The sequence below is a fragment of the Chiloscyllium plagiosum genome, unplaced genomic scaffold (genome assembly GCF_037043375.1).
Source record: "Chiloscyllium plagiosum isolate Xiang-an unplaced genomic scaffold, Cpla_swu_hap1 HiC_scaffold_37, whole genome shotgun sequence".
In the NCBI taxonomy this organism is placed as follows: Eukaryota; Metazoa; Chordata; class Chondrichthyes; order Orectolobiformes; family Hemiscylliidae; genus Chiloscyllium; species Chiloscyllium plagiosum.
The window spans coordinates 25,945,623-25,958,535 of record NW_028270175.1 but is presented as its reverse complement, the minus strand read 5'-3'; the positions used below and the strand labels follow the sequence as shown (position 1 = coordinate 25,958,535).

General features: G+C 43.7%; 1 protein-coding gene across 3 annotated transcripts in view; it reads right to left on the bottom strand.

Moving 5' to 3' along the window:
- Positions 1–3,613, bottom strand: part of fblim1 (filamin binding LIM protein 1) — a 38,417-nt gene extending 34,804 nt beyond the window's left edge. For all 3 annotated transcript variants that reach the window (XM_043675724.2, XM_043675725.2, XM_043675726.2), the window contains exon 1: positions 3,458–3,613. The gene's annotated coding sequence lies outside the window, so the exon portion shown is untranslated. The remainder of the gene's footprint in view (positions 1–3,457) is intronic.
- Positions 3,614–12,913: the final 9,300 nt, after the last annotated feature.

Here is a 12,913-nt window from a genome sequence, read left to right as displayed (position 1 = left end):
AATCCACTAGAAGCTTTTCACCATCCAGGGAATTTTGGAATATTATAATCAATGGATTATCTTTGGTGCCACTTCCTTTAGGACCCTGGGATGTTTGCTGATGATTGCACCATGTCCAGCACTATTCACAACTCCTCAGGTACTGAAGCAATACATGTTCAATGCAACAAGATCTGGACGATATCCAGGCTTGGGCTGACAAGTGGCAAGTAACATTCATGCCACACAAATGCCAGGCTATGATTATCAACAAAAAGAAATAATTTAATCACCACCCCTTGATATTCAATGGTGTTACCATCACTGAATCCCTCACTGTCAACATCCTTGGTATTACTATTGACCAGAAACTCAACTGGACCCGTCACATAAACACAGTGGCAACAAGAGCAAATCAGAGCTAGGAATACTATCGTGAGTAACTCACACCTGACTTCCCAAAGCCTGGGAAGTCCTTGCACCATCTGCAAGGCGCAAGTCAGGAGTGTGATAGAATACTGCTGAAAATGTGTTGCTGGAAAAGCGCAGCAGGTCAGGCAGCATCCAGGGAACAGGAGAATCGATGTTTCGGGCATAAGCCCTTCTTCAGGAATCCTGAAGAAGGGCTTATGCCCGAAACGTCGATTCTCCTGTTCCCTGGATGCTGCCTGACCTGCTGCGCTTTTCCAGCAACACATTTTCAGCTCTGATCTCCAGCATCTGCAGTCCTCACTTTCTCCTGTGTGATAGAATACTCCCTACTTACTTGGATGGGTGCAGCTCCAACATACTCAAGAAACTTGACACCATCCAGGACAAAACAGCTTGTTTCGTAGGTATGACACTAACAAACATCCACTCCCTCTATCACTAATGCTCATTCGCCGCAGTATGTACTATCTACAAGATGCACTTCAGAAATTCAAAGCTTATTGTTGTCCAATGAACCTCATATTGCACCTTCCATACACACAACCACTCCCATTTAGAAGGACAAGGACATCTGATACATGGGAACACCACTACCTGCAAGCTGCTCTCTAAGCCACTCACCATTCTGACTAGGAAGTATATTGCATTTCCTTCTCTGTCGCTGGGTGAAAATCTTGCATTCCCTCCCTAAGGGCATTATGGGTCAACCCACAGCAGGTGGTCTGCAGCTCAAGAAGGAAGTGCATCACCAGCACCTTCTCAAGGGCAATTAGGGCTGAACAATAAATGCTGAAAATGTGTTGCTGGAAAAGCGCAGCAGGTCAGACAGCATCCAAGGAGCAGGAGAATCGACGTTTCGGGCATGAGCCCTTCTTCAGGAATGAGGAAAGTGTGTCCAGCAGGCTAAGATAAAAGGTAGGGAGGAGGGATTTGGGGGAGGGGCGTTGGAAATGCGATAGGATAGAAGGAGGTCAAGGTGAGGGTGATAGGCCAGAGTAGGGGTGGGGGCGGAGAGGTCAGGAAGGAGATTGCAGGTTAGGAAGGCGGTGCTGAGTTCGAGGTGCTGAGTTCCGCCTAGGAACCCTCCAACCACAAGGGATGAACTCAGATTTCTCCAGTTTCCTTATTTCCCCTCCCCCCACCTTGTCTCAGTCAAATCCCTCAAACTCAGCACCGCCTTCCTAACCTGCAATCTCCTTCCTGACCTCTCCGCCCCCACCCCCACTCTGGCCTATCACCCTCACCTTGACCTCCTTCCACCCTATCGCATTTCCAAAGTCCCTCCCCCAAGTCTCTCCTCCCTACCTTTTATCTCAGCCTGCTGGGCACACTTTCCTCATTCCTGAAGAAGGGCTCATGCCCGAAACATCGATTCTCCTGCTCCTTGGATGCTGCCTGACCTGGTGCGCTTTTCCAGCAACACATTTTCAGCTCTGATCTCCAGCATCTGCAGTCCTCACTTTCTCCCTGAACAATAAATGCTGCCAAACCAGCAATGCTCGTGAGCCACAAATGTGAAAAAATGGCAGTCAGGCCCTGAGAACTTGTTTGTTTTCAATCTGAATAGCTTGTTCAGTACTTTTTCCTTAATGATGATGATTGTTCTAAGTTCCTCCCTTTCTAGAACCTCTGCCTTACCTGTGACTATTGGGCTAGTACTGATGTCCCCTACCATGAAAGCAGAAGCAGGGTATTGATTTAGCAACTCTGCAATTTCTGTGTTCCCCACTGCTAACTGCCCAGTCTCATCCTCCAAGGGACGAACATTCACTTTAACTACTCTCCTCCCTGTTACATACTTATCGAAGCCTTTGCACTAGTTTTCTTTCATAGTTTGCCTTTGCTCTTTTTATGACTTTTTTTAGTTATCCTTTGTTGATCTTTAAAAGTTTCGCAATCTTCCAGCCTGTCACTCACTTTTGCAATATGATACGCCTTCATTTTTGTCTTGATTTTATCTTTAACTTCCTTGCTTAGCTTTGAATCTTTCTCCCTACTCTTACAATATTTCTTCTTTTCTGTAATATATTTTAGCTGGAAGCAATTGACTATCTCCTTAATGAGGTGAATACAAATAGTTTCCTGGGAAAGGATGTGTCATTTTAGATTGGTTTCAACTGTTACTTCGGAATGAACCATATCAAGGAAGTTTTCACTTCTAGCAAGACTCAGCTAGCAATAAAGTTAATGAGGTTGTAAACTGCATTGCTGTGGCATGGTAAGCTGCACTGATACTTGTGGCATCAGTTCAAATAGTTTAAAGGTATAAAAGTGTCATATGGTCATTTTAATTAAACACCATACTTGTGGGCGTGAGAACCCAAACTGTTCTGTTCTCTCTACACCATGTGACCAATTAGAAGGTCATAGCTGTAATGGCAGACCTTGATACAGAAATGAAAACTCACAAATCCAACATTTTGTACGTTATGGTCCTTACTATTACCAACAAAAGGATCTCAGGATCGGTAGAAATGGACCAATAAAAGATTGTAGAAATGTGAACGTGGAATTTCCTGAAATTTTTACAGTGTAAGGTAGCTACAGACATCAAAGAGCTATTAAAATGTTTAGTGGAAGCCCCACCCAACATAGTACATAGAGATTAGGTATGTGCTGTTACTGGAAGGTTGTAATTGGACTGGTGATATAGGTAAGGGGAATAAATCAGTAAGGATTCACACCCTTGATCACAGTCCAATGGCTTCTGTTGCAAGATGCATGTGTATGGCTATCAACTGGGGTGAAGATCCTGTATAACAACACTTGCTATTTGGGCTTGTGCATGAAGAATACCTATATCCGTGTGAGGGTGGCTGGGCGCTAATATACTTTATCCCAGCAAACATCAGCACATTCTGCAAAAGGTGGTAGAATATTTGCAGGAACAAAAGTAAAACACACATCTTTATATAGAGCTGCTTAAAGTCTTATAACACATGCCCAAGATTTCCTGAAAGTACCACTGTACATAACTAAGGTGTCTAGCTGACTAAAAGTTAACACCTAGAAATTCATCCCATTCAGAATTCCCTGGAACACTTACCAAACAAGGAGTTTTAGTGTCTGACGGTATAGTCTCGTCGGTTTTGTTCCACTAGCATACCTCTTTCAGAGCCTGGAGCCTAAACTGCAGCGAGTCTGAATTGCTTCTGATCATCTCACTCTTTTACCCGGAGAATTCTGTCCGCCTACCTCTGCTTTACTTTACCATAAAAGGAAAATGAATTCCTGGGGCATTAGTGCAGCAAACAGGAAGTTGCTCCTAATCTTCCCACTCCTCACAGACTTGTTTTCATCCAGTCACACACTGCTGTCATAAATATATTATAAAGTAATTCTAAGATAAGATTAATTTCTTTGGAAGTTGGTTGGCAAATGACATGACTCTGACAAGAAATAGCTTGCTCTGCTGTTGGTTTTGCAAACTGCTCCAATTGAAGCATTTATTTGATCATTATCTAAGAATTGCTCCCTACCCAATTTAAACGTATGTGGTTAATTTTATTTAGAGAAGGAAAAAATTAGAGCTAAACCATTTACAAAGAAATCTTCCACCCATCCTCCAGAATTTCCTTTAAATTAGCTACCAGCTGAGGTTAGAACTAGCAATTTTGTTAACCCTTTCAGTTCCGGAAGCACATAATTGTCAGCTTTTTGTTTTAAAACTGAGCATAGTTCTTTGATAAGTTTCTAAAGTCAAGACTCATCTGGGAAAACCACAAAATGGAACCTAAATATATTTTCTCATTCAATTGGGGCATTAGTCTGTGGAAATGAAATACTTTCCATTTTGAACACAAAGTGAAACTTAATGGAGAGATGGAAATCTTGCCTGTTGGTTGGAGAGCTGACGTGAGCCTACTCATCAGCTCTTTATGGGAACGTTTTCCAAATTAAATGCCAACCAGGGCCTTACTTGGACACTGGTAGGCCTTCCTTGTGATCAGGAATCATCCCCTTCCCAAGAGACCTCCTGGCCAATCTCAGCCCTGCAGTAATGCATTGCTCAGCAACACCACTAGGGGAGCAGTTGAAGTCACCAGTTCTGCACCTATCGGGGGTCAGGATTGTCAAGGGCCAGTACAGAGGTGGAGACAGCAGGGTTGTGCCAAGGGATCACATGGGAGGCAGATGGCATCTCTCAGCAGGGTCTCCAGTTCTAAATGCTGGATCCCTCAATCAGGTACTTTATCTTGAATGAGTCCCACCCTGCTGCTCATTTGAATTGGTCCTAGATGAAAGGCTTGTCTTATAAGGAGAGGTTGGACACACTGGGATTGTATCCTTTGTAGTTTAGAAGAATATTGGATAATCTTAATGAAATGAATGAAATCTTGAGGGGACTTATCAAGAATGTTTTTCCCTGTGCGAGAGACAAAAACTAAGGGACACATTTGAAAAATAAGGGTCTTCCATTTAAGGTGGAGATGAGGAGGCATTCTTTTTCTCTCACAGGATCAAGAGTCTTGGTAATAGAATAAGGAATGCAGCAGGTAATTGGGTTAAATTGCTAATTCATTGATAGGGTAGATATAAAGGAGGAACAAAACTGTCCAGGCTGGCTATAAACAGGTTCAAGCAATGGGCTGTGGAGGGGTTCATCTCTGCTGACTGTCTGCCCCTCTTCCGCAGTTATGTTCATGCCTGGGTTTCACTGGAGAGGGAGCATGTGGTTCCCATCCATGCTCTCAACACCTTTAGAGAGAGGTGGGCATTGCAGGGGATATAATATTTTATTTTCCCCTCAACTCCATCTTGAAGTAGAACCTTCCTGCTCTCCCAATACCCCCTTTTCACTTTTGATGGTTTGCATTGTCCTTAATGGGCTTTGCTAGTAAATATCTAAAGGAGAAACAGGTGGTACTAGTACTGTGGAAAGAGTTGTCAGATAGTGTACTCTTTCCTCAAAGAAAGGTATATTGAAAGAAACAAAAAGAAAGGAAGGTATCTTGGTCTATTTTTCACTGATCAGATTTGATGGTTCTACGGAATTTACTTCCCCACAGTGTGGACGAGGTCGTGTCTTTGAAAATTTTTAAGATATAGATAAATAGATAGATTCTTGACAAGGAAGTCAAAGGGTATTAGTGCAGACAGAAAGGTGGAACTGAGGGTACATTTACATCAGTCATGATCTTAGCAAATGACAGAGTAAACTTGAAGGGCTGAGTAGCCTACATCTATTCCTAGTTCATATGTTTGCATCTGTTAGCTTCCTGTCTAAATAATTTTTCTTTTATACATGGGATGAGGGCATCACTGGCTAGGCCAGCATTTATTACCATCTCTAATTGCCCAAAGAGCAGTTAAGAGTCAACCACACTGCTGTGGGTCTGTTTAACTTCTGACCAGCGCTCCCACCAACACACAGCATCCATCATCCACCTCTGGTAAAAGAACAGAAACAGGAGAAAGTGATATAGAAATTTCCACAAGTCCTACTTATGCATTCCAATTGGCAAAGGTACTGAAACAAGCCCAATGAACACCTGCTCCTGGACCAGAGTGGCTGCTGATTGCATCCCAGAAGATCCTGAGCTTTTTCCTGAAGCCTGGCATATGCAGGTGGCAGTTCCCACTCTGTTAGCAGACTGATGCTGGTTTCCAGAGTGGTGTGTGCTACAACCTTATGAAAGACTGACAAGTTCAAATTGTAAAGAGCTGCCACTGGCTGCAGATTCATAGATTGGTTTGGTTTCCAGATGTTAACTTGATCATTTGAATGTGGCTTTTTTTTACTGAAAATGTTTTGGAATCTCACCTGTTGTTCTTGTCTGGAATTCAGTGAGATATGTAGGTGGTAGGCAGAGGGAGCAAAAATGGTGTCACTGCTGCTTCCAATCTAACTTGGATTGTAGATGTTTTGGAGAAAAGTGGCAGCAATCTGAACCCACTGGTGGGGCGTCCTAGGAATCAGAGTTCCTTTACTGTCACTGGGTCAAAATCCTGAAATTCCCTCCCTGTTGGCATTGTGGGTCAATCCACAGCAGGTGGACTGCAGCAAGAAGATAGCTTAGCACCACTTTATCAAGGGCAACTAGAGATGGACAATAAATCCTGGCCAGCCAGCGACGCTCACACCCTACAAATTAATTTTAAAAAGAACAGTTTCTTTGTATATATTCTATCCAACGTGCTCAGGATTTTGAAGATCAGTATTGAGACTGTACGTTTTCAGGTTTCGGCCTCATCTAATTGGTGAATTAGATGAGGTGAATTGGCCACGCTAAATTGCCCGTAGTGTTAGGTGAAGGGATAAATGTAGGAGAATGGGTCTGGGTTGGTTACGCTTCGGCGGGTCGGTGTGGACTTGTTGGGCCGAAGGGCCTGTTTCCACACTGTAAGTAATCTAATCTAATCTAATCTAATCTAAATGAATGTGACCTTCAATGGGTAATCTACAATGCGTAATGGTTTCCCTATCTTCATATTTCTGCCCTCCAAACCAGGTCAAAATCCTATCTTTTTGAAAATCTTTCCAGATTTGACCAATCTGTCCAGCCAATGCCAGGTCAGACTGACCTCTGTTTCCTTCTTTATCTCCCTTTATTCAAAGGTAGTGCTTGCTTCTGCTTCAGATTTTCGGGTGCGATTACATTCTCCTCAGCTCATTATGTACGCACGTATGGGCAAAACATCCAATTTTACAGGCAGAAGGGCAGGAAGATTCAGAATGCGAGTGTACATGCTGCCTGCGTGTAACAGGTAGAGGAAGCTGTGGTGAGCCAATCCAAAAAGAACAATCAGTGTTTGCCAGATATGCACAGGAACCTTCACTCTGTCACCCAAGCCTTGGATACATTCATTTACTGTATGGGTGAGAGGTGGCTGGAGGACCTTGACCTCTTCTCCGATGCTCATCCCCTCAAGGAATGAGAGAGGTGTCATTGCGCATTGGCAGGGAGGAGGTGTGACAAGCAGGCACTCAGGGATTATTACCTCAGGACATGCCAGAGGGTCCCTGTTGCATCACCTTCCCTTTGTTAGTATGACAAGAAAGTTTAAAGAACACTGAAGACACAGTGGGTGCATGGGTATCAGCATCCTCTAGAACCTGATACTTGATATTATCACATTTGGTACAGCGATCCTTTGGCAAATTCACTTCGAAGGCTTCAGAATATTTATGTTTTCCTTGCAGACTACCTTCAGGTGTGCTGATCACGATACACACTCACATGTATGACACATGGGCTACTGCAAAAGATGTTGAGGCTGTTATCTATTCTGTCCTCTATGAGGAACATGAAGTCCGGAAAGTGGAAACTTAAAAATTGATGTTTGTTTGGGTTTCTGGAGTCAATCAGATTCATTTAGCCCCTTGACATCTCTGTAATGGATGACTGATTCTTGCAAATTGCGGTTTGAGTCACACCTCCCATGTAAACATGCATAACTCCATATTGATGCTGTGATCAGAAACTGAACAGGATGTAATTGTTAAGATTAGAGTGGTGCTGGAAAAGCACAGCAGGTCAGGCAGCATCCGAGGAGCAGGAAAATCGGTTTCGAGCAAAATCCCTTCATCAGCATCCTGATGAAGGGCTTTTGTCCAGAATGTCCAGCACCACTCTAATCTTGACTCTAATCTCCAGCATCTGCAGTACCTACTTCTACCTAGGATGTTATTGTTGCTAAGGGAATTAGTTAATTATATTTAGTGTCAAGCAAAGTAGATTAATATTTTAAAGGTACAACAAAAGCATTCTTGAGAACAGGGGTTCCTTTGCAGCGTAATTGGCTTAGAGTTCTTATTATTCATTTCTACCAATGCAAAGTCTAGCCGCTTTCAGGTTCTCTCAGGTCTGTCTACCTTGTCTCACTACTTTCCTCAGCTGTCACATCATCAGCTTTGTCTCCCTCAGCATCTCCGTCAGACTGCTCTTCAACATTGCTTGTAGAGATAGGTTACAGGTGCATCTCCCTCTCTTCTAAGTTCTCACCCTGTCACATACATTCCTGAAGAAGGGCTCATGCCCGAAACGTCGATTCTCCTGCTCCTTGGATGCTGCCTGACCTGCTGCGCTTTTCCAGCAACACATTTTCAGGACAGAGTAAGGCTGTGCAGGGCACAGCAAACAATCACTAATCTGGAGATTGTGTGGTGAGTTGCTCCTCCTGAGTGGTCTAAACATTGGAATTGCACCTTCAGAAGAAGAATTGTCCATTCAATTATGTCCCAAATGGATAAATGGGCAGCATTGTTGTGCATTTCATCATCAGTCTGAAGCTTTCATACTGGTGTCATTAGCCATGCCTTTTGGAGGTATCCTAGGATTTCCTCTTCCTTATTCTGCCATGCACAAGATTTTTGTAGCCTTGGTCTTTACTTTCCATGCATGCAGATATTGCTCAATGTGACTGATCAGGGTTTCATTATCCCCTGGCCTACAACCTTAGAATCTATAACCTGTAGAACGTTTCATCTCCATGTCCTTAACTTTTAGATAAACAGCCTATGAATGCTTCTGAATGGCTATATGAGGAATAATGCTCCCTCCTCCCCCATTCAATCACCATCACTACAGTTGGGAAATCTTGGTGTCCTTCTTTTCAGAGTTAAATAAATCATGGGACATGGTTGGGATATGGTGATGGAAGCTGTAGGAGTTCATCCTGTGGTAAATGCTTCCCTTCAGCGTGAAGCCCTTAACCAAGTGCTCACACATTGCTATCTTTCAGTTTCTGTTTCAATTCCCTCATTTGGATGTGTTTGTCCTATGCAGGAACATGTGAAACAGATCTAGGGATCCATCAATTGGAACCATGCATTCTCTCTGAGAGGTTCTTTAGGAGAAAATTTAGGAGAGAGATGGTTGTTATCAACTTTTTATTTGTTTCACTCACCCTCTACTTTCTTCACTGTAGATGGCCTTCTCCCTTCCACTGGCATACCCTCTGTTCTTTAATCTCAACCCCCGGGAGGGGCCTCTCGGTTCTGTGATTGGTCAAATAAATAACAGGAGTATGGTCTGCTTCAACAAGACTTCACACTTGCATGAGTAACAGCCGGGTACAGGTTTGTCCAGCAACATGGATGTTAAAAGCTTCTGTATTCCTTGGAGAAAACTGTGCAATTTCACTTGGAACAAAGGCAATTTTTATATGTTTCTTAAGAAGTAGTACAGCCTTAATTGGAGAGTAAATCCAATAAAGTGTAATAAAATGACATAATGGTCAGCAGGTTAACCCAATGATATTTCCTGGGAAACAAAATTGTTTACCACCCATTATCTCTTCCCACCTGCATTTCAAGGTTAGTTAGGATGTTTAGTAATGACTTATCTAGCTTAGTTAATTCCATCCTGTGAAGGCTCCATTGTTTGCTTTATCTTTTGATTCGGTTAGCTCAGCAAGGCAGGAATGCAGGTTTTAGCAGGGTGAGAAGCCATTTTAAACACAGTATTAATTTGCAGCCTGAACCCACTCTGTTATGTTACTTTGCATTGAGAAGCCATTTTGTGGTTATTAAAACCATGCATAAAATGGTTACTCCTGACAACGGTCTAATTCCAGATTTTAGGTCCTCACTGTGACCACCCACCCTTTCACTCTTCTCCATGATATTCCCCCGATCCCACTCTTATTCGGATCCCTGTGCCTGACCTGACCCTTACATCACCCTTTATTTACTTTACCCACTCTTTCTCCCTGCCTAGTTCACCTAAATGTCCTATGATGTTCTCCAACCCAAACATACAGCTCCCACCTTTCCTTGCCCAAATTGCCCCGATCAATGTGATTTTCTGGTCTGCATCCTGGTTTCCTCCCTCCATTCCCTAGGATCCTCCCTGTGATCCTTTAATTTCTAATGCTTACTGTTCCTTTCTGCCTAACTCTCCTTTTTTTGAACCTAGGACTTAAGAGCCCTTTTGAGTTTTCTTATTGCAAAACCATACTTTATTCTTAAAATTTTAACATGAATACATTGTCGCTAGGGAAGTTTGATTCTGTACACAATCTTTACATATGTAGAACAAAAAAACCCAAGGCATTTCTTGTTTACACAAAACTACATTTACAAATATCCAAGGTAGCGGGAGGGTGTGATAACTGAATAGGCCCACATTTAACTTTGGCAGAAAGACTTTGATGATGGTCTTTCCTTTAGAGTTAAGCCCCACTTGGGTGTGCGGGTGTCAGCAGGGTGGTTGTCTCGCTTGGGAGACCTGTTGACCTTGTTGTGCTTTAGCCCCTACTAACACTGTCAGTGTTTAGGAGCTACATGAGACTTCTCATGAGCGGGGCGAAAGTGAGAACTTCAGGTGCTGGAGATTTAAGTAAAGAATGTGGTGTTGAAAAGGCACAGCAGGTCAGGCAGCATCCGAGGAGCAGGAGAATCGACGTTTCGGTCAAAAGCCCTTCATTCATGGTATTGTGCAGTCCCTGACACTGTTTGCCCTTCATTGCTGTCTCTAACTGTGGTGATGTTTGCTTTTGCTGTGATGTGTGATATATCCTTATAGGAGAAAGTGAGGACTGCAGATGCTGGAGATCAGAGCTGAAAAATGTGTTGCTGGAAAAGCGCAGCAGGTCAGGCAGCATCCAAGGAGCAGGAGAATCGACGTTTCGGGCATAAGCCCTTCTTCAGGAATGAGGAAGGTGTGCCAAGCAGCCTAAGATTAAAGATAGGGAGGAGGGACTTGGGGGAGGGGCGTTGGGAATGCGATAGGCGGAAGGAGGTTAAGGTGAGGGTGATAGGCCGGAGAGGGGGTGGGAGTGGAGAGGTTGGGAAGAAGATTGCAGGTCAAGAAGGCGGTGCTGAGTCTGAGGGTTGGGACTGAGATAAGGGGAGGGGAAATGAGGAAGCTGGGGAAATCTGCATTCATCCCTTGTGGTTGGAGGGTTCCTAGGCAGAAGATGAGGCGCTCTTCCTCCAGGCGTCGTGTTGCCATGGTTTGGCGATGGAGGAGGCCAAGGACCTGCATGTCCTTGGCAGAGTGGGAGGGGGAGTTAAAGTGTTCAGTTACAGGGCGGTTGGGTTGGTTGGTGCGGGTGTCCCAGAGTTGTTCTCTGAAACGTTCCGCAAGTAGGCGGCCTGTCTCCCCAATGTAGAGGAGGCCACATCGGGTGCAACGGATACAGTAAATGATGTGTGTGGAGGTGCAGGTGAATTTATGACGAATATGGAAGGATCCATTGGGGCCTTAGAGGGAAGTGAGGGGGGAGGTGTGGGCGCAAGTTTTGCATTTCTTGCGGTTGCAGGGGAAGGTGCCAGGAGTGGAGGTTGGGTTGGTGGGGGGTGTGGACCTGATGAGGGAGTTGCGGAGGGAGTGGTCTTTCCGGAACGCTGATAGGGGAGGGGAGGGAAATATATCCTTGGTGGTGGGGTCTATTTGGAGGTGGCGGAAATGACAAAGGATATATCCTTATATCACAGCCTAGCCAAAACTCTATGTCCTCCAAAAAATACTTATCGCCTAGCACCTTTGGGTGCTGACCTCTACAGTTCCAACCAAGGACTTTTTAATTCTATCTTTCTGTTAGTGACATTATCCTCAATGGGGAAAAAATTGAAAATCTAAAATCTGTCCCAAGAAACTGAGGATCTTATTTATGCTTGTAATATCTTCCTTACATAGGCATAGCAGCTGGGCTCTGTTGCAGTTAATAAAAGCTACGTTTAAAATAGAATTCACTGTGAACCATGACAGGCATGCACAGACAAAGGAAAAGCAAAGAGATTACACTAGATAAACAGACATGAAGAATATCCTATGGCTCATCGTAAATTATCCCGAAGTCTCACACTTAGCATTGAATTGTTGCTTACATTATTTCTGGGACTTATTTGTGACTGTTCTATTTATGTCTCTTGTCAATAGCAGCAGTCATTCCTAAATCAGAAGTCCATAGATTTGATTTCAGTTCTTGGGATGTGAGTAATTAATCACTCCACTGCAGTGCTGGGGGAATGTTGTATTGTTGTAGGTGCCATCTTTAAGATGAGAAATTAACTCAAAATGCTATTTGCCTTTTAAATGGATCTAAAAGACCAACAGGCAACTGTCTTGGAGAAAGTGAGAACTGCAGATGCTGGAGATCAGAGTCGAAAAGTGTGGTGCTGGAAAAGCACAGCCAGTCAGGCAGCATCTGAGGAGCAAAAGAGTCGACATTTCGAACATGAGCTCTTCATTTGCCTGATAATTATTTCTTGATTAGTAAATTATCTCATCGTTCTTTGTGGGATGATGTTGATGCCTTATACAGGAAACCTGATAATGATCAGGCAATCTAATCCTGCCTAGTTGCATTCCACTCGTGACAGTCCCATATTTCTGACAGAATTAAAACCATTCATTTAATAAAGTATGAAATTATCTCGACATTTTCTTGCTGACTCAAGCCGATCCCCTGAGGAATGGCACCTCCGAGACTCTCGGCCAGGTGACCATTCCCTACATTTCAGCCTAAACTTGGAGAGTCAGCAGAATATTCCGAGTCCAATCCTCTCTGTACACTCCCATGCATGCCAGCAGGGGTCACCGAGGTAAGCAGT